The 27,862-nt window shown below is 36.4% G+C and overlaps 1 protein-coding gene across 3 annotated transcripts in view; it reads right to left on the bottom strand.

The window, feature by feature from the left end:
- The window catches only part of LOC129239646 (ATP-binding cassette sub-family A member 13), a 103,026-nt gene extending 93,626 nt beyond the window's left edge, over positions 1–9,400 (bottom strand). Inside the window, exon 1 of one of the 3 annotated variants that reach the window (XM_054875309.1) lies at positions 8,727–9,400. The gene's annotated coding sequence lies outside the window, so the exon portion shown is untranslated. The remainder of the gene's footprint in view (positions 1–8,726) is intronic. The other 2 variants (XM_054875308.1, XM_054875311.1) reach the window with 2 other exon arrangements.
- Positions 9,401–27,862: the final 18,462 nt, after the last annotated feature.

The following is a 27,862-nucleotide window of genomic DNA, read 5'->3' as shown; positions in this document are numbered from 1 at the left end:
ATAAAAAGTTATTAAATTCTTAGAAAATCGTATCAGAAATTCTAAAAAGTGTCTACAAATTTAGATGTTTCTCAATGAAAAAGCTGTATATATTTACCTAAGAAATATATTAAAAATATTTGCTATTGTAAATTTTCAAAGTCAAAGATCTTATTTTTGCATAGCAACCCCGCCAATACGCTCAAGCAAAACTACCAAGCACTCACACTATTACACACCTGGGTGCCTGTCAAACTCACGCCAGGGTGCCTGTTAAAAAAATTGGAGAAAGAAGATTGTTTACTGGTATTTCTGTACAATAAATCGAATGCACTGAATACATACTTAGCAAAAGCTAAAAATCACGTTGTACTAAAAAAATGCACGTTAAAAAGTGCACTTCGTGAAAAAGTGGTATACCTTTGAATTGGCCACCGCAATCGCACAAATCAAGTAGATTGAAGCTTTGTAAAAGCGGCGCGTGCAATGTATAGAAATCTTTCTTATCTAATAACTTTCAAAGTGCCCAGGATTACTAGGAAAAAAAACCACTAATCCTAAGTTCCCTCGCTAATTCTTTTTCTAAAAACTACTTCAAAGTCTCGTTGAAATCATATCCCGAAGATGTTAAGCCACAATCATTGCTTGCCGTTTAAACATTCCCGGTACTTTCAGATCATAGGGTACAAACAAGTTTTTTAATTGTTACTTCGTTTTTGCATAACAGTGATAAAGTTTTTTTACGAGTGTGGCAGAATATAAATATCGGCTTAAATAAAATGTTGCTGTGGCGATTAGTTTGCTTGAATGATGAAAGAAGTTGGTAGAGTCACGTTCATTTCAACTGATATTCCTAGAATTCGATAAATTCACTCAAATCTATTTAAAGTTGCCGTGTGGCGGAATTTATTACGCAATCTTGCTGTTGACTGCTATTTACTCAAGGGACTGCTGGCCAGCATTAAGGTGGAACAACTAACTCGCGATATTTATGGCTTTTAGTGTTGACGAAAACAAATAATTAAGTAAGAAATTACTTAATTTGCAGATTATAACCAAAAAAATTTGATTTATATTGAACCGTTAAATCCTCGTTTAATAGCAATTTTTAGCAAAGCAGTCCTAATGAACCAACAAAAAAGAAGTTAAAAAAATATATATAAGTGTAATTACACTCCTTTTGGGTGTTTCGCCGAGCTCCTCCTCCTATTTTTGGAGTTTTCCATCTTGAGGTTTTCCCACAAAATGAAGGAATATCTTTGAACTATCAACACCAGTATGGCAATGACAAACCTCCGAGTGTATTTCTGCCATGAATAAAGTCCTCATAAAAAATATCTGCTATTCGGTGTCGGTTTAAAGCTGTAAGCCCCTCCATTCGTGGAACAACATCAAGTCGCACATCACAAATAAGAAAAAGGGCTCGGCCAAACACCCAAAAAGGCAGTAAGCGTCAAAGTCATATTTTCCAGTAAAAAAATTTAAAATTTGTAACTAAAATTATGTCTCAAAAATATTAAATATTGCTCCTCAGCTGGCAGACTTTTACATATGCACCTTAAATCTTGTACATCAAATACTTTATAGAATAATTTTGAATTGAAAATGTTTAAATATCAATTTCACAAATATTTATAGTAAAAAATATTTATCCAGGAGCTGAAACAACAGACACTAGTTGCGGTAGTGTCCAATGGTAATTTAAAATTCACTAATATTTGTCTCGTTTTGCAAACAATGATCGCCATGTGTTCATATTTGCGTATTCATACATATTTTCATATACTTGGGTTTCCGAGCCAAAATATGGAACTAAGCAGAAATATCGTGTATTTGTGTAAATTGATATTTACATCACTCAAAATCATGTTTTACTTATAAAAAAAAGTTGTTCAAAAACAAAATTGGATAATTAATTTTGCACCGGCTTGTATATGTCTATAGAATGTGAAATAAAACAAAAAAATATTTTTTCTCGTACATCAATTTGCCACACAATTTGTCCCGCAGGGTACACTCTTTGCAAATTAAGAAAAAATTATAAATATATTCCACTTAAGAGTTTCACTTTACAATATATTTCAAGTTCTATTCAAGAATTTATTTAAAAACAAATTAATGATGACTTAATATACCTCACAGTCAAGTGTCCGAAAGGGCGACATCGTCATTATTCTAGGCGACTTCAATGCCCAAGTTGGAAACGACAACACATCGCTACAAAATGTCATGGGAGTTCACGGCATTGGCAGAATAACTGAAAATGGCTGTATGCTCACCGAAATGTGCACTACTAATAATCTGGTTATTGGTGGCACGTTATTTCCCCATAAGCACATACACAAAGTGACTTGGGTGTCGCCGGACTCGCACACGGAAAACCAAATTGACCATATTCTGATCAGCAAAAAATGGAGAGGCTCACTGCTCGATGTAAAGAACAAGCGAGGCGCAGATATAGGAAGCGACCACCACCTTATTTTGGCTACCCTACGTCTTAAAGTAGCAGCAGTCAAGAGGGAGAATAAACAAACGCGAAGGCACAATGTATCGCAGTTGAAGGTGGCCGAAGTGGCAAACGCATACACTGATGCTCCGAAGTCAGCTGAAAGAAACAACCCTGGTGAGTCGCGTGATCACTGGCCCGGTATTAAAAACATTTTTATAACTGCTGCTAACAACCACATTGGTTACATCAAAACAAACCCAAAAGAATGGATATCCGACGAAACTTGGAATCTTATTCAACAACGGAAAGCTTCCAAAGCCGCAATCAATACCGCTAGAACTCGAAGTGCGAAGCTTGATTCGCAGAGAAAACACAACTTACTAAATCGCATGGTTAAAAGAAGCGCGCGTTGCGACAAAAGAAGACGAATCGAAAACATTGCTAAAGAAGCACAGGCCGCAAGCGAGACACACCGCAGCAGGGACTTGTATAAAACAGTGAAGCAGCTAAGGAACCGCCCGTCTACCACTAGTAAGCCAATCCGAGACGAGAATGGTTCGCTTGCCAGCTCAAGTAACGACCAACTCAAAGTCTGGGAAAACTTTAACAAAACTCTACTCTCCAACACTGATGGAAGCAGCAATTTACAATGCAATTGCGCTAGACACGCTGATAACGATAGCGTTCGGACGCAGTGCCCCTCCATGAAAGAAATTGCAGATGCAATAACAACATTAAAAGCCAATAAGGCGCCTGGCATTGATAACGTCGCAGCAGAACTATTAAAGGCAGACCCAATTACTAGTGCTAAGCTCGTTCAACCTATCATCGAACGCTTCTGGTCAGACGGGCACCTTCCAGGCGAGCTTAAGGAAGGAGTTATAATAAAAATTCCAAAAAAGGCGATCTCTCGCAATGTACTAATTGGAGAGGAATTACACTTATATGCAGCGTTAATAAAATCATTGCCCATATTATAAATAAACGAATCCACGAAGCTTACTCGACATCAATATTTCGTGAAGAACAAGCGGGCTTCAGGCCACGCCGATCATGTGTTGACCACGTAAACAGCCTTCGGGTAATAGTGGAGCAAAGCGTGGAATATCGGTCACCGCTTTATTTAATATTTATCGACTTTGCTAAGGCATTCGATACTCTTCGCCACGACGCTATTTGGGCCGCGCTCCGATGCAAAGGCATTCCCGAAAGAATGATTAATCTCATTATAAACTTATATACGGACGCACGCTGCCGAATCCTACATGAAGGACAGCTAAGCGAGCCAATAATTGTTAAAGCTGGAGTAAAACAAGGTTGCTCGCTCTCTCCAACTCTCTTTAACATTGTCCTTGACGCCATTTTAGGTCAGGCTCTTGCTAATCAGAGAGGCATCACATGGGGTCTTCGTGGATCCTTAAACGACCTCGATTACGCCGACGATATTTGCATCCTTGCGCACAACTACGACGACATGGCACGAAAACTCAAATCGATATCGACACTGGCATCGAAAGTGGGACTCAACATCAATGTCTCTAAAACCAAGGCCATGCGCATAAATGCAAACAACACGCGCCCATTCCTACTAAACTCAACACCTTTAGAGGAAGTTCAAAGTTTCTGCTACCTAGGATGCATTATCTCAACCTCTGGCGGCTGTGCGGAAGACATTGAAAACAGAATAAATAAGTCGCTGCAAGCATTCGGTCAATTGAAAAACATCTGGAGCTCCTCATTCTTGTCGCGTGGCACCAAACTAAAAATATTTAATTCCAACGTCATATCCGTTTTACTATACGGATGTGAAACATGGAATGCTGCGCCACGGCTAATACAACGCATGCAATCTTTTACAAATCGATGCCTTAGGCGTATACTAAAGATAAGGTGGCCAGAAACTATATCCAACGACTGTGGGAGCTGACGAACCATACGCTCATCAAAACAAATATTCTGAAAAGAAAGTGGAACTGGATCGGCCATACGCTCAGAAAACCCGCACAAGATATCACGAGGCAAGCCATTGAATGGAACCCACAGGGATCACGCAGAAGGGGACGCCCAGCGCATACTTGGAGAAGACAGCTAGAGAAGGAGATAACATTAAGTGAAATGAACTGGAATGAAATTAAAAGAATGTCATTGGACAGGGACAGATTTAAGAGTTTTGTTGTAGCCCTATGCTTCACTATGGAGTAAAAGGAATAAATATATATAATATACCTCACAGAAATAAGTATATGCGCAAGGGTATTTTCAAATGAAAAACTATAAAGAAGCAGGAGAAAGGTTCAACCAATAATTTTAATAATTATATATTCAGGAAAAATAGCAACAAAAAATTATACAACAAAAATTAAACTTGACTAAACTTATTAAATTAAATAAAAGAGAAATGAAAATAACTTGAGTATAAATGAGTAAGTATATGTGCATTGGCCTTTCTTTACTATTTTTTTCAACGTTTCTATAACTTTCGTTTTTCTAATAATTAATATGTTTTTCATTTTGAGAAATGTCATCATTTATACGCTTTTGCTTAGAGTCTGCCAAGTTTTGAAGAGTTTAATCACCTATCTTATCCCACTCTTCCACTAAAGCACCTTTAGGTCTTTGATTGTCTCAAAGTACTAACCATTTTTATAAATAAGAGCCGAAAATATTCCCCAGAGGTCGCTAATTGAGTTTAAATCGGGACTTAGTGCTGGCCAATCCTGAACTGAAATTTTTCTTGACGTTAGGAAGGCCTTAGTTAAACAAGCCGTACGGTTTGGGGCATTGTCTTGCTGGAAAGTCCAGTCGTCTCCGTATACGTTTCCCGCAAACTCAATGGGAACATCCTCTAATATTTCAACATAGAATTCTGCGTTGGTTCTTGTCGGAATAAAACAAATTGGAGACTTCCCACCATGTCCGAAAGCGAAAATTTATATTTTCCGGCAAATGCTAAACGAGCCTTAATGTGGCGTGCTAATAGTCTTGATACCGGCTCCCGCAAACAATATTTAAGTGTTCCGTCCTCGACCACAATTTGATGTATTCGTCTATCGGTGACCTTAAGACTTAAATGGTGTTTGATTTTCTTGCAAGATATTTCTTTTTGAGCAGCCAGACGACGAATTTCTCGTTTGCATCTGCTGCCGATGTTAGTTGACCTGCCACTTCGTTTGAGTTGACCATATGTTTCTGGATTTTTAAGAAAATTACTGATGGTATTCCTATGTCGATTTACTCTAGCAGCAATTTCATAAATAATTTTGCCATTTTCGCTTAGCCCTTTAATCAGAACACGGTTTTCATCGGATAAATGTCTTCCACGTGGCATTCTATAGATTAACCCATCAATAATTCAATTATTCTTTGTTCAAAAGAATTAATCTATTTTACTTACATTTTTCTTTATGATACCAATGCAAATAACACAACATTTTTTGATAACTTGCTCTCTATGCTTGCCAAATCAATACTGATCTCTGATTGCACATACCTACAGACTTTGGCATACCAAACAAAAATGTACCGTTACTATCAACAAAGATATCGGTATAAAAAACTTAACATAGATACTTATTTCTGTGAGGTATGATATTATAAAACGCATTACAAATTTAAAAAAACGAACTTTACATTCAAAGTAGTCGGCGTTTTCCACATATAAAATCGTCTTGATAACTCGATACGCACATAACCTATCTTGATTTATTTGTTTTTAAATCAATAGATTTTTAGTAATCAGATCTCTGAGTCTAGATGTATGGCAATTAAATATCTCTTGAATTTTATGAAATAAATAAATACAGGGTGCGCCATCTTTTATGTCGGTATGTAAGCGCTGAATAACTTTGTCATTTATCAACCGATCGATTCCAACATACATCTTTTCGATACGTCAATTCAGTACAATTTCAACCACGGATCGCTTTACACCGAAAGAACCGAAAGACGCTATAAAACCCGAAATGCTTGGCAAGGTGATGGCAAACGCAGAAAAAAGATCGCAGTTTGTATTCATAAAATAGTTTTAGTAAATTGTAAATAACCAAAACAAATAAAAATACCTCACTTATGCAAATCCGTTGTTTTTTTCTGAGTTATTCAATGTTTTCATACCGACATAAAAGATGGCGCACCCTGTATATGCATAATGCATACGTACAAAGCCAAAAATAACGGAACTTTTTTCTACAAATTTGTTGAATACGGCCATTGTAAAATTTTTCACAGAATTTATGGCAAGACTAAGTATTTTAACCCTCCGTTCGGCAGATAAGTCCGGCAAAACCTTTTTATTTTATGGTAATTGCCTCAAAAAAGTAATCCTAAATAATAAAAAAAATTAATGAATTAAAAATATAAAAAGAAATTGAAATCGTAATTTACTGCTTACAAACTATTGTAACTCAGATATAAATACATATTTCTAAATTGACTCCATAAATCTTCTTATTCCATCCTAAAATATATTTACACATTCATCTACAAGTTAGAAAAAAGGAAACAAAGCTGTATAAATATCTTCCTTACGAAATTGCTGTAAATCTGGTTAGTTTCACTTGGTGCAAATGTGTCTATCGAAATATTCCAAGCGGGGGATTAATAGCCTGTTTGCCACACTGTACTAAAGCAGCAGTGCTGCCCATTCCAGCTTATGGTTTTCGAACGTGTGATGCGTTACAAAATATATGTAAATTATGTATAAACAAAAACATAAAATAAAACATTCATAATTGCAAAGCGAATGTAATTAATAAATGACGAATGTGCTAATATTGGCTTTAAGCAGAACCCAACAAGCAAAAAAAATGTTTCATTGAACTTTGATTAAAAAAAAAAATAGGTTTTCAGGCAGATTATAATTGTATGTATAACATTAGTACCGTTAGTATATTTTTTTAATAATATATAATAATATATAAGTAAGTATATAATAACAGCCTATTGAAAAAAAATCTGAGAATAAAAAAAATATTTTTATATTGTATAAAAAATGAATTTAAACAAGTAAAGAACTAATTCTCAAAATCGGTACCAAATTTTAATTTGCAAATATGTACCTGTTCAAATACAACTTTTTAAAATATGGTATTCCTTACGACAAATTTATATGCGTGGGACAAACTGGTGGATACCATTTCATTTGATTGCAATTGTTATATTTAAATTTTTCCAATTTAGAATTTTTTTTGTAACTTGGCAATGTGAAGACGCCATTCAAGGTTTACACTCTTATTGTGCTGAAGTTCACGAACGTGAACGCTTGCAAATTATTAAAACTCAACTTTAACAGCGCATGTTCTATCATAATTTTCGATAACAATAACTGCCCCATCTCAACCCTTGTATTGGCTACTGGAAGTTCCTGTTCAAGTGACGAAGTAACGAAAACAACGCAGCCTTAAGAACATCAAATTAAACTGAGCTAAAGCAAAACTCAAAAAACCCCTAGTTCCCGTTGTAACGAATTTTGCATATAGGTATTTTCCCTACAACCATGCAAGTTCAAAATAACATCGGAGCTCTGGAATCCGCAAACGTCTCAAGGAAATCCTGAAAAGTTTCATCAAAAAATCAATTTCAGAGGTGCAACTCATGCCGGAGGTGTAATTGGGAGAGAATGGAATAGACTTTGAGAGTGGAATAGATTAGTGATATAAAGATCCAACAAGATGGTACCACCTGTCATCCAGCTAGCCAAACAATTGATCTATTGCAGAGAAAATTCGGCAATGGTATTGTCGCATGGGACCTCTTTCTATAAGGTTTATTAAGTCATTGTTTTAAACCAATAAGCTCACAATGTTATAGGAGCTTCGATTCGAATTACTGAACGTGAAATTGCTGTTATCTGGGTAATTATATGTAGAAGAGTGGTGGAATATTGGTTTTAAAGTATTGATCGTCGCTCGTAGAAATCATAAAAGCTTTATTGAACTTTCATATCTAAATTTACCTTACCAGGAATAAATTTTTTTAAATAAGAATGTGTTATGCCCCAATTAAGAGCCCCTTTATATGTGTAAGAAATTCCCTTTTGCTTGGAATGCTATAAATCGTCATTGAAGGTACTGTTACAAGCAACACCAGATATTTGAGATGCTTTAATTCTCAATTTGACCCCAACTTGAACGCAAATCTAAATATTTATTTCGAAATATTAAATAAAAAAATTAAAAAAAGTATATAACGAAACTTGAAATGTAAATCTAAATATTTATTTCGTAATATTAAATAAAAAAAATTAAAAAAAGTAAATAACGAAACTTGAAATGTAATTTCATATGCAACAAAAACATACCAAACAAGCTTACCAAAATAAACTATTGGTTTCCTTTAGCTTAACGTAGTGCATGCACGTACCTAATAAGTATGTGTGTATGTATGTAAAAATGTGCGTTCACACTAAATTCACTATCAATTGCACACCCTAATTTACACTCTTTTTTGCTTTTGTTTTGTTTTCCGTTTTTCGTTTTTCAGGTTCTCAGTTGGCCGTTTAATTTATATTTTTTGTTTTTGTTTTTATTACTTTTTTTCGCCACTGCACCGGAGTCCAATCTTAAGTCAACTACTAAAGCTGTTGCATTTGCCTTTCCGCCGCTTTGTGGCGTCCAAAGTTTCACACGCTGTTACACTCTACTGAAGCATAGTAGCTCTACACTGGAATGCCTTATAAGTAAATATTATTTCGCAAGTTTATTTTTCGTAGTAAATTCACTTAAAATTTTGCCAACCTCAACTACTAACTGATTTTCGTGGTTTTCCCACACTTTTTAAAATTCAAAAAATTCTATACAATTCTCATTTCTTCAATACACGACCAATACGAATTACTATATGCACATGTATGAGTATGTACAACAAGCTAGCTTAGTTGAAATAAATATTTTTTCACGCGCGCTTTAACGTTGCCTTTTGGTAGCTTCTTCCGCTTCGCACGTCCAACGTTACAAGTTGCCGCAATTAAACTGAGCTCCACTTTGACGGTTGGAAAATCATCAACTCGGCTTAGCCAAGCGCAGCACAGTGCCCATTTGCGCACTGCTCTGCCTAGTTCGTTCATGTCCGCGCTCATCGTCCCCCACCTTTTTGTTCGGCACATTCAAATCGATCGAATGGAGCTGATCATCGGCTCAAGTAATCATCATTATCACTGTTGTACTTTTGTCTATTCTTACTCGCTTTTGTTGCTGCTTGTGCAGTTAAGAGTTGTTATTGCTGGTGCTGTTCTAGACAGCTGTTGGCGGAGACCTGTTTGTTGGTTTGCGAATGTAATCGTTGGGTTTGCATATTGCCGGCATTTGAACACAACAACTTCACATACATATATGCGGGAGAGATAGCGGGGTGGGCAACTCAGTGCAAACAACATTTGAGTGTTGTCAACAATGTCGACAACATGACGTTAAGACGACACGATCTTTCATAGTATTTTAGTTGGTTTTAAAGCTGTTGGTAAGGCTGATGAGTTAATTGGAGATCTTTGATACGAAGCAAAAATATATTTATTTTAATTTCACTATTTCAAACAATAGCGTGATTTTAGTATTTATCTAATGAGTAAAGTTCATTATATAATAATTATGGAAAATACATATATGTATGTATGTATGTACCCACGTAATTGCTTGAAGAACTCCCACTAAGTTGCTGACGGTATTCAGCTGAGCGAAATGGTACCAACTACGAAATTTACGAAGAAACAAACCCTTCCTTGGTCTCTTCAATTCAGATGAGATTGGCCATTTATTCTGCTATGAACTGAAGATAAATATTACAAAGAAGATATTGATGAGTTCCTCGGGCTAATTGATAAACTATATAAAGGTGGGCCAACGGTCGTTCCTTAACAGCCGCGCTTTTAGTTCTGCCTTTTCCAAACTGGATAAAGAAGCAAAGCGAATGAGTCTGGTGGGTGGTGAACGGAGACAAAACGAAGTACCTCCTGTCATCAAACAAACATTCGACGCACTCGCCTATCGCCACCCATGTCACTGTTGACAGTCATGATTCTGAGGTTGTAAGAGACTTCTTTTACCAGAAACCAGCATTAACACCAATGACAATGTCAGCCTTGAAATCCAACGGAAAATCTCTCTTGCCAACAAGTGTTACTTTGAATTAAGTAGGCAAATGAGTGGAAAAGTCCTCTCTCGACGAACAAAACGAACACTCTAAAAGGCTCTCGACATGCCCGTCCTAACGTATGGCGCAGAAGCTTGGTCGATGGCAATATCCGATGAGGCATACCTTGAAGTGTTTGAGAGAAAGATTCTACGGAAGATTTTTGGATCTTTGCACGTTGAAGACGGCAAGTATTTGTGGCGACTTCACTTCACTTGGTGTGTTCAACAGGCGCCGTCTGTCCGTTAATATATTTTATTTGTACTTAGAGAATTTTGCAAATATTATAAGGTTGGCAAAAAAGTCTTGCGGTATTTCCGCAAGCTTGTCTTTGCAAGCGCGTAGTTCTAGTTGTATTCGTCGCATCGGTACACGCTACAGCTTTTTGGAAAGCCCTTTTCACGTGCTAACACGTGTTTGATTAATTGTTGTTTGCTTTTAGTCGTTCGTGAGTTATAGCGTCGCAAACTTGGAGCAAAATAAAGAGAAAATACGGCATATTTTACAGTACTACTACGATAAAGGCAAAAATGCATCTCATGCTGCCAATAAAATTTGTGCAGTTTATGGACCCGATACAGTTTCCATTTCCACCGCACAACGATGGTTTCAACGTTTTCGTTCTGGTGCAGAGGTGATCGAAGATGCGCCACGGTCCGGAAGGCCTGTCGTCGAAAATTGCGATAAAATTGCTGAATTGATCGAAAGAGACCGGCATAGTAGCAGCCGTAGCATCGGCCAAGAGCTGGGCATGAGTCATCAAACCGTTATAAACCATTTGAATAAGCTTGGATTCAAAAGGAAACTCGATGTATGGGTGCCACACGACTTGACCCAAAAAAACATTTTTGCCCGTATGGATGCATGCGAATCGCTTCTGAATCGCAACAAAATCGACCCGTTTTTGAAGCGGATGGTGACTGGCGATGAAAAGTGGGTCACTTACGACAACCTGAAGCGCAAACGGTTGTGGTCGAAAAGCGGTGAAGCTGCCCAGACGGTGGCCAAGCCTGGATTGACGGCCAGGAAGGTTCTTCTGTGTGTTTGGTGGGATTGGCAGGGAATCATCCACTATGAGCTGCTCCCCTATGGCCAAACGCTCAATTCGGACCTGTACTGCCAACAACTGGACCGCTTTAATGCAGCACTCATGCAGAAGAGGCCATCTTTGATCAACAGAGGCCGAATTGTCTTCCATCAGGACAACGCCAGGCCACACACATCTTTGGTGACGCGCCAGAAGCTCGGATGGGAGGTTCTTTTGCATCCACCGTATAGTTCGGATCTCGCACCAAGTGATTACCACCTATTTCTGTCCATGGCGAACGAGCTTGGTAGTCGGAAGTTGTCCTCAAGAGAGTCCTGTGAAAATTGGCTCTCCGAGTTTTTTGACAATAGGGAAGCGAGCTTCTATAAGAAGGGCATTATGAAGTTGGCATCTCGTTGGGAACTCGTCATCGAACAAAACGGCGCATATTTGACTTAAATCGCATTATTATAACCAATTTTATGAACAATTGAAAATTCAATAAAAATACCGCAAGACTTTTTTGACAACCTTATATATTTCTTTCGAACTTCTTCGCGTCCTTATGTGATGGAAATTGGCTAACTCGGAGCTATAATTTGGCCTTAGCGTTTTTGTTGTTATACTGACAGCGTCAAAACAATTCAGGCCCTTAAGTAAATATCTAAATAATAAGTATATTAATTATGGGCGAGATTTTTTAGAGTCGAAAACAGGGCAAAAAGGGCTTGGAAAATTGCGTTGACCAGTTACGCTACAGCGAAAATATTTTTTATCGTCTTTTATTTGTACACACATTTTAATAATAATAATGTAACAACACCACGTTAAAAGAAAAAAAAATTTTTTCGTGTATTCAATACCTAATTGCAAATATTGTTTTTAATTGCGAATATTGTTTTTTTTTTTAGTTTTGTCTATTATAAAATACTTAAATTTTGTATTATGCGTTTTGCGCTCAAACTTATTATTTTTTAATTATGTTGCTTTTCCTATTACGATTTTGCCATTAATGATGGCTTTGATTTTCGCATTCAGCCAAGTATGAAGTCCACATTTAAAATGATTCTAAGCACAAATAAAATAAAAAATATTAATAATTGTTGGTTCTAAATCCAAATGGATGTAATTGTGTGTGTGTACTTACAAACTTAATGTAGTTGTTGGCAACAAATAAACTTTCCATCTGCAATTGGTTCAAACAAGTGTTTTAAATATTAAAAAAAAAAAACAAAAAAAAAATAAATAAAAATAAAAACAATATACCAGAGCGGAAATGTATAGAAACAGAATTAATGTTCCCTTAAAAGTGCTTTTTGCTGACGAAATGTTATGTTTTACTCTTTTATATGAATCGGTTAGTGGGCAAACATGCATCTGTTTTTCGCAACGACAGATGTATCAAGTGATAACAACAGCTTTATAGACATATTTTTTCTTATTAACTACAAGGGCCAAGTTCAAACCCTAAGAGCACGGAGAAAGCTACCAGTAAGTCGCTTTACCTTTAGAGAGCAGATATAACTAAATTTTATTATTATTATTGATTACTTTGTATGTATGAATATGTATATACGTATATATAAGTATTTATATACGTACATATGTACAGCAGAAGCCGAGCCGAAACCAAACTGAACATCTTAAAGGGCCCAAGTAATAAATAAGTGAAGTAATAAATAATCAATGATTCCGTACCAAATAGACACGTAAAAAATAAAACTCTACATTAAAAAGAGATTTGGTTTAACTTGCGATTCGAAAAGTTCCGCAAAATTTCGTTCAAAGCACTCCAAGAGTATAACAAAACACAGTTACAGTCTGACTGAGAAAGGAGTTTGGCAGCAAACAAACGATACAAAGCAATTTGCAAAGAAAGCAAGGAAAATTATTATAAGGAAATTGAGAGAAAAATAAAAGATATTAAGTGCAGCAAAGATTGGTGGGCTCTGGTAAAAGATATAAGAAGTCAAGAAACTGAGTTTGGTTCGAATATAAATCTATCTTTGTTTAAGAAATAGTTATTTCAAAACACTTTTAAATCCAACTCAGACAGCAAATAACATTCTCTACGCTGCTATGAAATTAAAAAATGATTTCTTAGACTGTCCAATCACTGTAGACGAAAAAATTCAAATTCTTAATACGGGTTAGGCTAAGGCCTTTATGCACTTCGAAAAGATTGCGAAAAATTTAATATAACGAAAGCAAATAATGCACCTGGGCTTGACAAATCGCAAATTTGCTTAATCCGATTGTCAAAAACATATCTACATGATAGAGGGGAAGTCACAACTTACAGAGGAATATCTTTCATGAATTGCAGTGCAAAAATTCTAAAGGGTGTTTTGAAATCTCGGTTCGTTCAATAGGTTGAAGAAAATATCATGCTCACAGAGTTTCAAGCAGGTTTTCGGCAAAAATATTCAACGATTGACAATATCTATAGGGTCCAGCTCTGGAAGTGTAACCAATTAAAAAGGTCATAAATTTAGTTTGGAAAATTACTTTTACTCAATTCAAAGTAAAAAATGTGTGAAAATAATACAGAATTAAGAATCAATTTACTTTTGCTGGATATGAACACCTTTTGCCTTGACTACGGCCTTGAGGCGGTCCAGAAACGAATCGCAAGCTGCCCGAATGTGACTTGCAGGTATTTTGGCCCACTCATCAGCAATGGCTTTTTTCAGCGCCTCTTCAGCGCAATACTGGTAAATCTTTTAGCTCTCCAAAATGGCCCAGAGAGAAGAATTCATCGGATTAGCGTCTAGTGAATTTGAGAGCCATTGTGTGGACGTTATGAAGCTCGGAAAGTTGTTTTTTAGCCATTCTTGGTTCACTCGAGCTTTGTGAGACGGTGCCGAGTCCTGTTGAAACGTCTATGCTCTGCCACTGAAATATTTGTCCTCCCACGGCTTTGAAGCAACCTCCAGAATACTTTCCCGACAATATTTCGCATTTACCTTTACTCCAGGCTCAATGATAACGATTAGAGATCACCCATCTGCGGTTACAGCTGCCCAAACCATTGCCTGTGGCGGATGCTGCCTCCTGGTGGCCAATTGATGACTCAAATTCTCGTATGAACGGTCGGTCAAATAAACCCTATCGTTTTGGGAGTTTACGCATAGCTCAATTTGAAAAATTGGCTCGTCAGAATGTTCGAAAATTTACCGCTTACAGCCAAGCGAATTAACTCCTTCGCTCTCTCAAGTCTGACTTGTTGCTGCTTTGGTGTGAGATTATGTGCCTTTTGGATCTTTTAAGGCTTGACTTTGAGATAATTTTTCAGTATGCGGCGGATGCTACGGTCAGATATTTTCTTACTTTAAGGTGCTCGAGCTCACGAACAAGCGCCGGTTGTGATTTTGAAGCATTTGAAATCCATTACTGATTTTCTTTTTTCGCGTTTACTCTCGGCAAAATGCTTCCGTGCATCAGCTGCGCGAGCGGTCTGATATTGGTTACACTTCGAGTGCCGGACCCTGTATAGTCTTGCGTCAATAGTGCACCTAAAATTTAAGGAGAAGAAAAATATGTATGCTTTTTTTGTTGATTTCAAAGCTGCCTTTGACAAAATTTCCTGCGTGAAACTACTCATTTACAAACTACGTTGTATGGAGATATCTTCCAATTTGTTAACTTCATTGAACAAGTATATCTAGAGACTAGACCTATAATTAGGACAGGTGAAGATTATTCAAAGGATTTTGAAACGTTTTCTGGAGTAAAAAAAAGGGCGTATGAAGTGTTCTTTACTCTTTGCGCTATATTTAAATGACTTGCATAAAGATTTGGTTGGTGGTTTGACAGTTGACGATCTAACTAATATAAAAGGCTGCTTCTCTATGCCAATGATATTGACATTTTGGCGGATAAAATAAATACACTTGAAAAATTATAAATAACTTAGAGAGCTGATGGCCTCTGCAGCCAATGCTCAAACATAATTTTAGTACTGGTATTCATACCAGTCACTAAATAATAATAATAATAAATAAATAACTTAGCCAAATCGGCAATAATGGATTTTCATGGTGGGGGTAAACTATCGAAAAAAGAAAAATGGCAATATAAACGAGAGAATATTATTAAACACAAAATGAGTTTCCAGAAACATCTAGAAAAAAGGAACAGCGCCGTAATGCCAAGTTTAAACTTAACATGGAAAAACTTTTTTGAAAAGAAAGAAATAAAATGAAGTGTGAAATGAAAAATGTTTCAATCAGTCTGTTGAACTATCCAAAGTTATACGGCGCAGGTATGAGGATACTGTATGTTTGAGAATGTTGACAAATTATAACTGCAATTCATAAAGAAATAAATGTTTAAGCTCCTAAACTGTTCGCCTACTTATGATATTTATTTATAAACAGGTATTAACGTTCACATTTGCATTTAAATTATATCCAAAAACTAGTATTTGCAAATGAAGTCTTTAGACTCTAACGCCTCTTAACAAAAAAAGTTTAAAAAGAAATTTTTTCTGGGCTATGGTTTTAAATCAAATAAGTTTGGCTTGCAATTTCAAATGAGACGACACGCTGTTAGAAAAAAGCCAGTGAGCAGGAAGAAGCTAAATAATTCTAAATTGTAATAACCGCACTAACAGGTGGACAGAATATATAAAGGATCTTAGTGTAGGTCAAAGTTATTTTAAGGATGGCAAAGAAAAATTTTAAATTTCATAGATTTTTAAGGCCAGAAGTAATTGCATAATGTTTAATGGTCTTTACAATAAACTGCTCTTTATGTAACTTAAATGATCAGGAAACAATCCAACATTTCCTTGGACGATCCCCACCACTGTACTTTCTCTGGCCCTCCTTAGTAATAGCGAAATAGTTCATGCTCTAAATGGTGTAAATGATTTTCAATGGAAAAAATTAATCAATTTTATTACTGGTGCTTTAAAACACAGGCAATTTATCGTAAGTAAATATCTAGCTCATTTTTTCGGCAGGCGACTTTTGAAGTTATTGGCGTATGTTCATTTAAGTGAAGTAAAAAATATTGTAAATAGTTGTATAAGATTTTTTTTTAATAAATTAATCTTATACCTTTCTAATAAGCAATCGATAATTTTTTAAAAATCTAGTATTTTTATTAATAAAAAGCAAAAAAGGTACAAAGCCTCAATCATTGCTTCAGCTCATAATAACAACAGTTCACTCGCAAAAACTGGAACCAATGAAAACCATACCTGTTCAATTTAACGAATTGTTCGAGCTTTCGAATGTTGTGCATTTTTAAATTTATTTTAAGAGTATCACATTTTATAGTTATATTATTAAAAACATTAAATTTTCGTCCCATTATCCCATATAATAAAAATGCAATCGATCTTAACCGCCCAATACCTTGTTTTTTAATGAAGAGTATCAATTAAAAGCGATGCAAATGTAAGAAAACAGCGCCTGTATGATGCATTCAAACAACAGTACGAGGGTGGTATTTTATATTTTGCACCTTTGCAATGCTACGTCAAATGAGCTGCAAAATGACCATCGACCCTTACTGGATGAATTTCGTGAATACCGTCCAGAGACATTCTATGCTGGTCGCGAATTGATAATGCAAGATCGTTATGTAATATATCGCGAGATAGAAACATCTTTGGGTATTAGTGGGGCTAGCATGCTTTTAATATTGCATGTATATTTGGGCATCAAGAAGATTTTTTGCCGTTAGACACCTCATAATTTGACAATCGCCCAAAAAGGATCTCGAGTCGATTGTTGTAAAGAAATTTTGAAGAAATTCAGCCGAGGAGGTTCAAAGTACGTATTTGCTATCGCAGTAGGTGACTAATCTTGAAGCTATGCATAGATGGAAACAAAACAGCAATCGACAGTGTGGATGTTCCAAGGCGAGCTTAATCCAACTAAATTTTTCCGCTCGCGGAAATAACACCTCAAAGAAGTTCGTCGCCCTTTTTTTGTGGAAAATCCGGTCATGTCGTAACTGCCCCACTAGAGAAACTTAAAACAGTCAATTCTAAGTGGTACACAACCATTTTTTTGCCAGAGGTTTTCGGAAAATTAAGGAAAACCAACCACCAAAGCCGCATCATCTTTCACGAAGATGCGAACTCTCCCAAGCGAGTTTTTGAGCTCTCAAAAGCTCTAATTAATGGGTCATCCGCTTTACAGCCCTGATTTAGCACCTAATGATTTCCTTTTGCTCCCGAACATCAAAAATAAAATGCGATGTCAACGTCTTAAGAAGTTCTTGGCGTCTTTAAACCGAACGTTTTGAAGGTATTCACTTCTGAGTGGCAAAACCCTTTGCTCAAACAAATGCAGAAGTCTATTGGCTTCCAAGGAGAATTTTTTGAAAAACAAGAAAGTCAATTTCACTATTATTTTGCGTTGCATTAAAAGCGTTTCTTTCAGTTCGTTAAGAAACCATGTATCGAGTTTTTGAACATAGCCAAGATGTTTTAAGTGATTTTCAATGCATGTATGTGATACATAAAGCTTCTCTGCAATCTCACCCATTGTACTGTGACGATCCGAATCGATTATTGCTTTGATTAGGGCGTCATCAACTTCAACTGGACGACCAGAGCGTTTTTCATCTTTGTGTGAAAAATCACCAGATTGAAATTTGGCAAACCAGTTTTGACACTGCCGTTCTTTTAAGGCTTCGTCACCATAAACAGCACACAGCAACCTTTTATGAGCTTGCGATGCAGTTTTCCCTTTGCGGAATTAAATATGACAAAATATGACGAAAATGTTCCTTGTGATTTTCCATTTTTCAACGAACGCCAAACGAAAACTACGCAACCGATCAAAAACCTTTTTTTACTAGTTGACAGCTGAATTGCCAACTATCAAATAACGAAATGTGTTTTACATTTGTACTACGTCTGCACACCCAAAAATGCAACTGAAACCATCTATGAGTGAAATCCGCAATTACTTAGTTGCCAACCCAATATATGTATGTATGTAATTTGTTAACAAAAAAAACAGGTAGTTGCCAAAAAAATCTGTAACACTTCAATTTAAATTTCCGCATGATTTTCCATTTAATTGGTGTTTATCAATATCGGAAATATTCTACAAAATTGCATACTTCTACTAAATGACAAAGTTAGTAACCGCCTACTTCAGTAATTACAGAGGGCAACGCTTCATCACCTATACAATTTAAACAATTTTCCTTATGTCTGACAGCGTAAATTGCTAATTATTTATTTTTTATTTTTTTTTGTTTTTTTTTTTTCATCAAGAGCACATGCATTATGCAACATGAAAAATACAGTACAAACAATTTTAAGTGTCATACGAATCTGCAATTACCAACATGTGCACTTTATCCCTGTAGATTCTCTGGTTTTACACATATATATGTATTTATGTACATATGTAATCTTTTAAATTCTCGTTCACGTGTTAGTTGACAAGAGCTTTATGGCATCGGCGTACTTTGCACTTGCAAATTATTCTGCGCATGTCTCTCGTTGTGTATGCCATTACCTACATACTTACTATGTATGTACGTAATGTATGTATGGACGCCGTGATTCCCTAAAATTCTGAGGAATGGATCAGACTTTTTTTATTTAAATAGAGATCGACCGAAGTTCGATACAGTTTCGGCCAAACAACAACCGAACATTTCGATACTTTTTCGTTCAAAAATGTTATAAAATATTATATTTTTTTTATCTAGAGATTTGATGGTTTGAATTATTATTATTATTTTTTTTTTTTTTTTGACCTCTGATTGAAATTTTGATTTTTCAACCACCAAAGTGCAAATCAAATTACATGTATTATAAATTTTATTGTTGTTCTACGGCTATCACTTTGTGAGTGAACTCGCCTTACTTAAATAATTACATCATGCAAGAAGAGGTTAATGGTTAATGGTAGTAAAGGGTTATGGTATGGGCTTTTAGCACTGCGATCATATTGATCTATTGTGCACTCTATGCTGTCTATTGACTGTTAAGTATGCTTATGAATTGTACCAGCTCCTTCTGAGGGAGTGATTGAAGGTCTTCATCTATAAGCATGTACTTGTTTAAAAACTTTTTCCTTCTATTCGTCAACCCCGGACATTCGATGATGGGATGTTCTATAGACTGCTCATCTTCGCAGCAGAATCTGCAGGTGCTGGTGTTAGTTATGCCTAATTTATGTAAGTGTTTGTTGCAGGTGAAGTGATCCGTGAGGGCGCCTGTGAGAGTGCGAATGCTCTTTTTGTTTAACGTGGGGGCCATGTTAGCTCTTTTAGCATTGAAACTTAAGAACTTTTTGGAGTGTCTAAGACCTTCTACGTACCCAAATTAATGAGACATTGTTTTTGGATGCCAGGTTATTGAGTGCCTTGTGGCATTCTAAAAGAGTTTTTTAGTTGTAGGTATAGCTATCTAAAGCTTTTAGAACTGATTGGCTGTCCGAGAGTATTCTAATCTTTACTCTCTTGAGGTTTCTACGTCGCATTATGTTTGCTGCTTCTATTATTGCGTATAATTCCGCTTGGAAGATGGTGGTGTCCCTGGTGAGAGTGAATGATTTGTGGATTCTGGCCCCCACTACTCCTGCTCCTACAACATAAGGTGTTTTTGATCCATCAGTGTACCATTTTTGTGAATGCAAGAAGAGGTTACTTTGTTTCACTAGATTTTGGTACACCGCATACGAGTTCGATCTCATCAAATTTGTACCATATCATAATAGAGAGAAAATGTTCGCCAAAAAAATTTAATTGTACCATTTTTCACAATAATTGTGGATAAATAAAATGTTGTTAAAAATTGAGGTCAAAATTTTACCAGAGAATGCTAAAGAAATGAGAAGGGGCAAATGCTACTGTTAAATATTTTTTTACAATTGAGTTTAGAAAGGTTTGCTAATAAAATATTTTTGAACATCCCACTGAGTTTTGCACCACACAAAAATTGGCATTCAAAATTGAAATTCATTAACATTCGCTGATTTTACTTTGTTACTTTCCTGTAGTTAAAACATTCTCTCTCAAAACTTTCTCACAGTGCTGTTATGTGTTGTTAATGTAAGCAACATAAGCATTTAACAGCAAGTCTTAACATAAAACTGAGTTTACACATGTATTGCGATCAACCGAAATGAGCCGACTATGCTTCTTTGCTATGACGGCTACAACGTGAAATAGTGTTCGTGGAAGTCTAAAAACAAAGTTAGATACTACTTAACGACTAACAAGCAAAACAAAAAACACTATTTTAAAACATTGAGTAAAATATCTTAAAACTGAGCGTCCCACAACTATCAAGCGCTACTGGCTGGTAATGTTCTAGTGACATCCACACAAACAAAATTTTATTGCAATAGTAGTATTGCATGCGAATTTTCTACAAATTAGTACAAATATATTTCAGCTTTATTTTTAAATTTTTTAATATGAACTGAAATGCATGAACGGAATCTTCACGAAGTTGCATTCAGCAGTAGTCGCGCATCATTCCTTGATCCCAAAAGCCCTCATAACGCTTTTCAATCGTAGCAATATCTTGATGAAATCGCTCGTCTTGTTCATCACTTTCAGCCCCCAAATTCGGATGAAGAAAATCCAAATGGCCGTGAAGTAGGTGCATTTTTAACGACATGCGAGCACCTGTTAACAAAAACAAAGTTAATTGTAAATTGTCCCATAATTTTCCAATCAATGTATATGATAAATAGTTTTAAAATATTTCATCATTGTATGAATCAATTGACGATCGTTGTTGCTCTTGTTGTTTTCCAAGAATCCATGAACAACTTTTTGGAAAGCTTTCCAAGGTGTCCGTAAACAATTTTTTTATCTGTGGACCGACAAATATACCCGCTTTGATTTTGCCGTTTTTTTTTTTTGCCAAAGCTTCATTAGCCCAAGTTTTATATGCAAAGGGGGGAAAATAACTTTTTTTTCTCAACAAGAGCTTTTATGATAACGTTGTTTTTTCCCACGACATGGTCCACACGCTTCGGCCAAACTTGTTGAGTGAAATGTTTGTCATCCGCTCTGCTGCAAAAACACAAAAAACAACTATATTTGGTATAGCCACCCTGCAGACCAGTCAGTAGAGCGACAACTTTCAAGTCACAGCATATTTTCCAGTTATACGAACTGTAGTCAATTAATTGAAGTAGCTCTTTCATTGTCTCATAAGTTTCTTTGACATTCGTAGAATGAGCAACGGGAATCGATGGTTTCGTATTGCCTTTGTGCAGTAAGACAGCCTTAGCACTATACTTGCTACCATCAATGAATAGACGCCACTCGTACAGATATTTGTATGAAATAAATATTGTTTTTAATTATAGTGAGCCCAAGAACAGTTATTTACTTTTGTTCGAAACCGTATTGTATACCTACATCAAAAGGATATATGACAGACGATGAAATTATCTTCATTCACATAATATGTTATAACTTCTACAATTTTTCGTCGATTCAGACAAACTTAGGCTTAAAATGTGCATGACAAAATTGTCTTTCCGAAAACCTATCTTATGTCGGTATAAAAAATTTTTCGTTCCAGAAAAAAGTTAATAAACTTTGATAATTTATTAAAAAACGTCAAAAATGCCTTTTTTTTAACTTTCAGCAGCTGTTTTGCGAAAACTACGATTTCCATTGACCCGAATTATATATTGCCATGTAGGTTATATAATATATGTGCCTTTCGAAATTTATGCACTTCAAAGAAATGGCGCGCACTGTTTTCGCGATTGCAGTTACTAACTGGACTATTGCACAAACAACAGGTTTTTTGGGAATATCTCGGAAACCGTTCTTTGAAAAAAATAAAATAAAAGTCAATTTTGGTTGCAGCGACCTCAAATTAGTCTAAAAAAGGCTTTTTGGTTGAAGACCATTTTTGAAACTCAAAATTTATGAACTAGTGTAATTTGTTTTGCTAATAAAAAGAAAAATTTTTCAAAAATCATTACCTTTGTATACTCAGCAATGCTGGGCTTGGTTCGATTTCGACCGAAGTTCAGTTCTGGTCGATTTCAATCTGAAAAGGTGAAATTCGTACTCTAGATTTAAGCAAATAAAAAAATTATGTACGAAATATATGTATATAAGTATCAGAGCGCAAAAATAAGCGGTATGAAACATAACATCAATTTTGTATATTATAAAAGCAAAAAGGCGTATAATTTGTAAAACCCATTAAAAATGTTCGGTGAGTAATAACTCAGCAGTCAAAACACGTTTAGGTTTAGTGGCCAAAATGGCCGCAGTTATTTACTTAGTTCGCGTACTAGATTAATGCTGATGCTGCCGATAAAAAGTCTAAATTTAGCTATTTAAAATTTAATTATTTTATAATTACATATCCATATGTATTTGCAATGAATTAGTGAAATTTATATCTTTTTAAAATGAACTTAGATTTCTTTAAAAAAAAAGTTACTTACGGTTTCCTAGAAATTCAAAATCAAATTCAAAAAATAAAATAAAATAAAAAATATGAGTGTCAAAAAAACATTAAATGATTTAGTATAATATAAAATATAAGTAAAGCGTTTTTCAGTAAGAGCGCTTCAACTTTTGAACTCTTTTGAATAAAACACAAACGGTTTGACTTTTTTATATTAACTAATTTTTTTTTTATTATCGAGTTTGAACATATACATTTAAGTATGAAATTCGATTTCTTTTGCATGACCACCGCGTGCACGTTTTACGAAGTCCAATCGTTGAACCCAATTTTCGACCACTCTTTTGCATAAATCGGGCGAAATTCCAGCAATTTCGCGTTCAATATCGGCTCTGAGCTCACAAATCGTCACCGGCTTGTTACTGTAGACCAATGACTTCACATAACCCCAAAACCGGACGGCTCGTTAAATGGACCGTAAAATGGCCGTAATGCTTTTAAGTAGCAGCAACAGAACGATTATTTTCATAAAAAATTTGCACGATTTGCAATCGTTGCTCAAGTGTGTAGCGTTCCATGATGAAATGTATACTAATGAAGTTTACAAATGACAAGCGAAAAATAAAAAATATTGCGTCGTTCGCCCTCCCTATCGGAAAAAAGTTGAAGTGCACCTATTGAATAACCCTATACTTACTCCTTTTAATACCGACGCGTGCTTCGACACGAGGGTATAATAATTTTATTCACATAACGGTTGTATGTAGCAGCATGAAGTAATCGCGATAGCTAAGTGAAGTAGTGCTTTCGTACGTCCGTCTGTCGAGACCGACGTACTCCGTCTTCTTTCATTTCATTTCATTTATTGCCACTAAGGCATCGCATTCGAGAAGCAGGTGTGTTGGTGTTTCCAGGGATTGGAAGCGCAAATGACAGGAGTTGATGCACCGTATCCCGAGATAGTACCGATGGATTCACATACCTGTGAAAATTCAAGTGAGCATTCTCAGTTTGTGTTTAAGGAGGCTTATATTTAATTTCTCTATGCACTTAAGGCCTAATGAGGGCTTGATCTCAAAGGATTACAAAGCGTTGAGTGCAGCCTGATTGTCGCTCAGAATGGCAATTCACTAATTCTGCAGGGTAAACTCTTGTGGATTTCCTTTTAAGATCAGGGATACCCCAGTTAGCATTATCCTCTAGCTCAGTCTTCAATCTCTTTTAGAATATTATGATCTTAGTGATATCATCTCTCTATATGAGATTACTTTTCCTTTACCAAAACCTACCTTAGTTATATTAAATAGAGTTGGCTGACTGCTGAATAACCATATGAAACGGTGTTAGCTCGAGAATCACTTCTTTCGCAGCTGTTGCTTAATCAACCTTCGCAACTGATCCGTATGTTGCCATTGAGCTATTTATCATGGTCTACGTCCATCTCAAAGTTCATGTGCTACAACTACAGGATTTTCTTGCTGAAAGTCTGCACCTCAATTGCTTTGGACAGGGAAGCATCAGCGGGCCTGTTCCAGTTAAGCTAGGCGTCTATGATAAGGCCAAAGTACTTAATCTCATTAACCATTTCAATGGCTACCCCGTCCATTTTGATGTATCTCATTCTTGTGAATCTCTTCTTCTTCTTCTTTCTGCTTCTTCTTCTTTCTTCTTCTTCTTTCTTCTTCAGACCCACCATCCCTTCGTCAGGTACAAGGTTCTGAGCACCGTAAAATTTAGTAGACTGATGCTATCGTACAAACTTCTATTTTATTCGTTAACTCTAACATAAGTTAAGCGTTTCATTCGGATTGTAGAGGAACTAAAGAATATTTCGAATTTTATCTTTGTTTACCTCCATTTCGGTACGCATGTAACACGCAACTGACTTCACCAAATCAAAGAGGTAGGGTTCAGTAGACAGGGCTATTTTACTGGGTGGCAGCCCTTGGTCGCCAACAACCCGAGTCATTCCGTTAACGTATAACCGTCTGCCATGGGAATGCAGTTCCTCCTAGGGTGCTACCACAGGTTTCATCCGGCCGCCTCCCAGGCACTTCAGCAGGTACCTCTTCAATTACGCCAACGAGCTCCAGGACCAGACAACTACTGGACCGGACAGTGTTTAGACAGACAATAAAAAACATTCATCGGGTGACCATTACCACCTTCTTAAGCTCCCGAAGCCGAATGGCATAATCGGAGTCCAACCAGCCCCTACAGCAGATGAAGGTATGTCCGGCATGTGAAGGCACCCCGCAGGGTACCAACCGCCTTTTTACATAAATTTGATACTCACTCATCTAACAACCCTCTCCCTCTGAACCCAACCTGTCGAAAAAGCAATTTTCCTGGGCCTACATTTAGATGAGATAGACGAAGACGGCCGGTAATTTACACTACATTGATAGGGTTTAGTACTACTGCTACAACAACTTCAACCAAATCCAAGACTTTTTTGAAGCTTAATGTCACCTTTAAATTACCATATGTATATGTAAAGTATTACGATTCGTTACAATGCTTACTTCACAACTTTTTACTTCACCTAATATTAACGGTATTAATGTTAGTATGCAACTAAAAGGACTGCCATACTTCAAAATTGTAGCTGTTTACATCGAGTCGTCAGTGTTGGCTATTTGTTTAATAACAGAAAATACTTCGCTTTTCAGCACTTCATCTCCAGCTTGAACCATTTTGATTCTTTATCGAACTTGGAGAAGACAGAGCGATCGGCGGAATTGTTGAAGCCGATATCATGTCCTCTATACACCAGCAATTCCTCTATACACCAGCAATTATCCGCTCATCTGTATCGTCATTTTGGCCACACGTATAAGTGGTTTTGGAATAAAAATTCAGACATAGCGACATATAAATGGCTCCGATTTGATAAGATCCAATCAATTTTTTATATATGTAATTATTTTAAGATTGCTGAATCGGAAATTGCAGAATCGCCATAAGTGTTGGTGCATATCCAGTGTGGCTTTAGACCTGAAAAGTCTCCCATCGACCAAATATTTACAATACGCCAAATCTTGGAAAAGACCCATGAAAGGAGAATCGACACACACCATCTTTTCGTCGACTTCAAAACTGCATTCGACAGTACGGAAAGGAGTTACCTGTATGCCGCTATGTCTGAATTTGGTATCCGGGTAAGACTCCGTCAGAAAATATGAGATTTGCAAGTGGTCTTTCGATTTCTTTGAAACTTTGGGAAATATTAGTTCTAGGTAAGATACATTCGAGCCTAAAAGGATTTTGAAAAATTTTCAAAATTGAGTCATCTACGCCATGTTGAAAATCGGGACCGTGTTTTTTTCAAAAATCAATATTTCTTGAACCGTTGGATGGAGTTCAATGCAATTTACAGAGAATATAGAAACAAATAAGTAGTTTAAATTAGTATTATGTTAAAAAAAAAAATTCGAAATTTTGACCAAAAAAAAGTCAAACAAATTTTTTGAATAAATTTTTAGTTGATTTGGCCAGTTTTTTAGGTTTTCTGTTATACACGTAACGATTCCTTATGATTTAACCTTTATTTTGAAAAAAAAAAAAATTTTATGGTGTCTATAATAGTTCTCGAGATATTGCGATTTTAGTGGAAGCGCGCACCGTGAAGTTCGCGGTTACGCAGCGCGGGAGTAGAAAAACGCGCACAGACCTGCAGCAGTCTGCTCCAGTCACTTCATACAGGAACACATAACGCAGCGCGAACCGTGCGTGCGCGCTTCCACTAAAATCGCAATATCTCGAGAACTATTATAGACACCATAAAATTTTTTTTTTTTTTCAAAATAAAGGTTAAATCATAAGGAATCGTTACGTGTATAACAGAAAACCTAAAAAACTGGCCAAATCAACTAAAAATTGATTCAAAAAATTTTTTTGACATTTTTTTGGTCAAAATTTCGAAATTTTTTTTTTAACATAATAAGATCCAGCTGCTACGTTGGCTGGGTCATGTCGTCCGAATGGATATAAACGCATTGGCTTTGAAAGTATTCGATGCGGTACCAGGTGGTGGTAGCAGAGGAAGAGGAAGGCCTCCTCTGCGTTAGAAAGATCAGATGGAGAAGGACTTGGCTTCACTTGGTATGTCCAATTGGCGCCGGTTAGCACGAGAAAGAAACGACTGGCGGGCTTTGTTAAACTTGACAAAATCGCGTAAGCGGTTATCGCGTCAATTAAGAAGAAGAAGAAGTTGGTGCATATATCTTTTCAGCTCCTAACCAGCGTCAGCAATCATGATTTGGTTATTCTTTCACGAAGTCACTGCTATTTGTACTGCGTTTTAGTGGCACTCCTAAAACAATGTGATCTATTTAGTTTTCCTTTTTCGTGGAGGTGGGTATATACATATGTAGCTTGATGGATAGTCTTATGCTAAGCCCTTGCGTAAAAGACTGCATATTTCGGACTCCGGCAAAGTCAACCGCTTCAGTGCAGTAGGAGGAATTTGTTCATAGTAACGTCATCGCTCAGCGTAGCCGAATCCCGGCCGTCGTAGCCGAAAAGATTCGTGCGTGACTACCATTCGGAATTCGAAGAGAACGTGAGGTTCAAATCTCGGTGAAACACCAAAATTAAGGAAACGTGTTTTTCTAATAGCGGTCGCCCCGGCAATTCTAATAGCGGTCGGCGGGCAATGGCAAACCTCCGAGCGTATTTCTGCTATGAAAAAGTTCCTCATAAAAAATATTTGCCGTGCGGAATCGGCTTGAAACTGTAGCTCCCTCCATTTGGAGCTCGGCCAAACACCGAAAAAAGGGTGTAGGCGCCAATTATAAAGGGTGATTTTTTAGCTATTATCTTTTTAAACAGTTGGTTTAAACAGCTGTCGCACGTTTCGTGTTTTGTTTCACTGTCAAACATCTTTAGTTTGGTCTATAATTTAACC

Source organism: Anastrepha obliqua, chromosome 2 (assembly GCF_027943255.1).
Source record: "Anastrepha obliqua isolate idAnaObli1 chromosome 2, idAnaObli1_1.0, whole genome shotgun sequence".
NCBI classification, from domain to species: domain Eukaryota; kingdom Metazoa; phylum Arthropoda; class Insecta; order Diptera; family Tephritidae; genus Anastrepha; species Anastrepha obliqua.
Note: the sequence above shows the minus strand (reverse complement) of the source record. Positions and strands in the feature narration are given on the sequence as shown.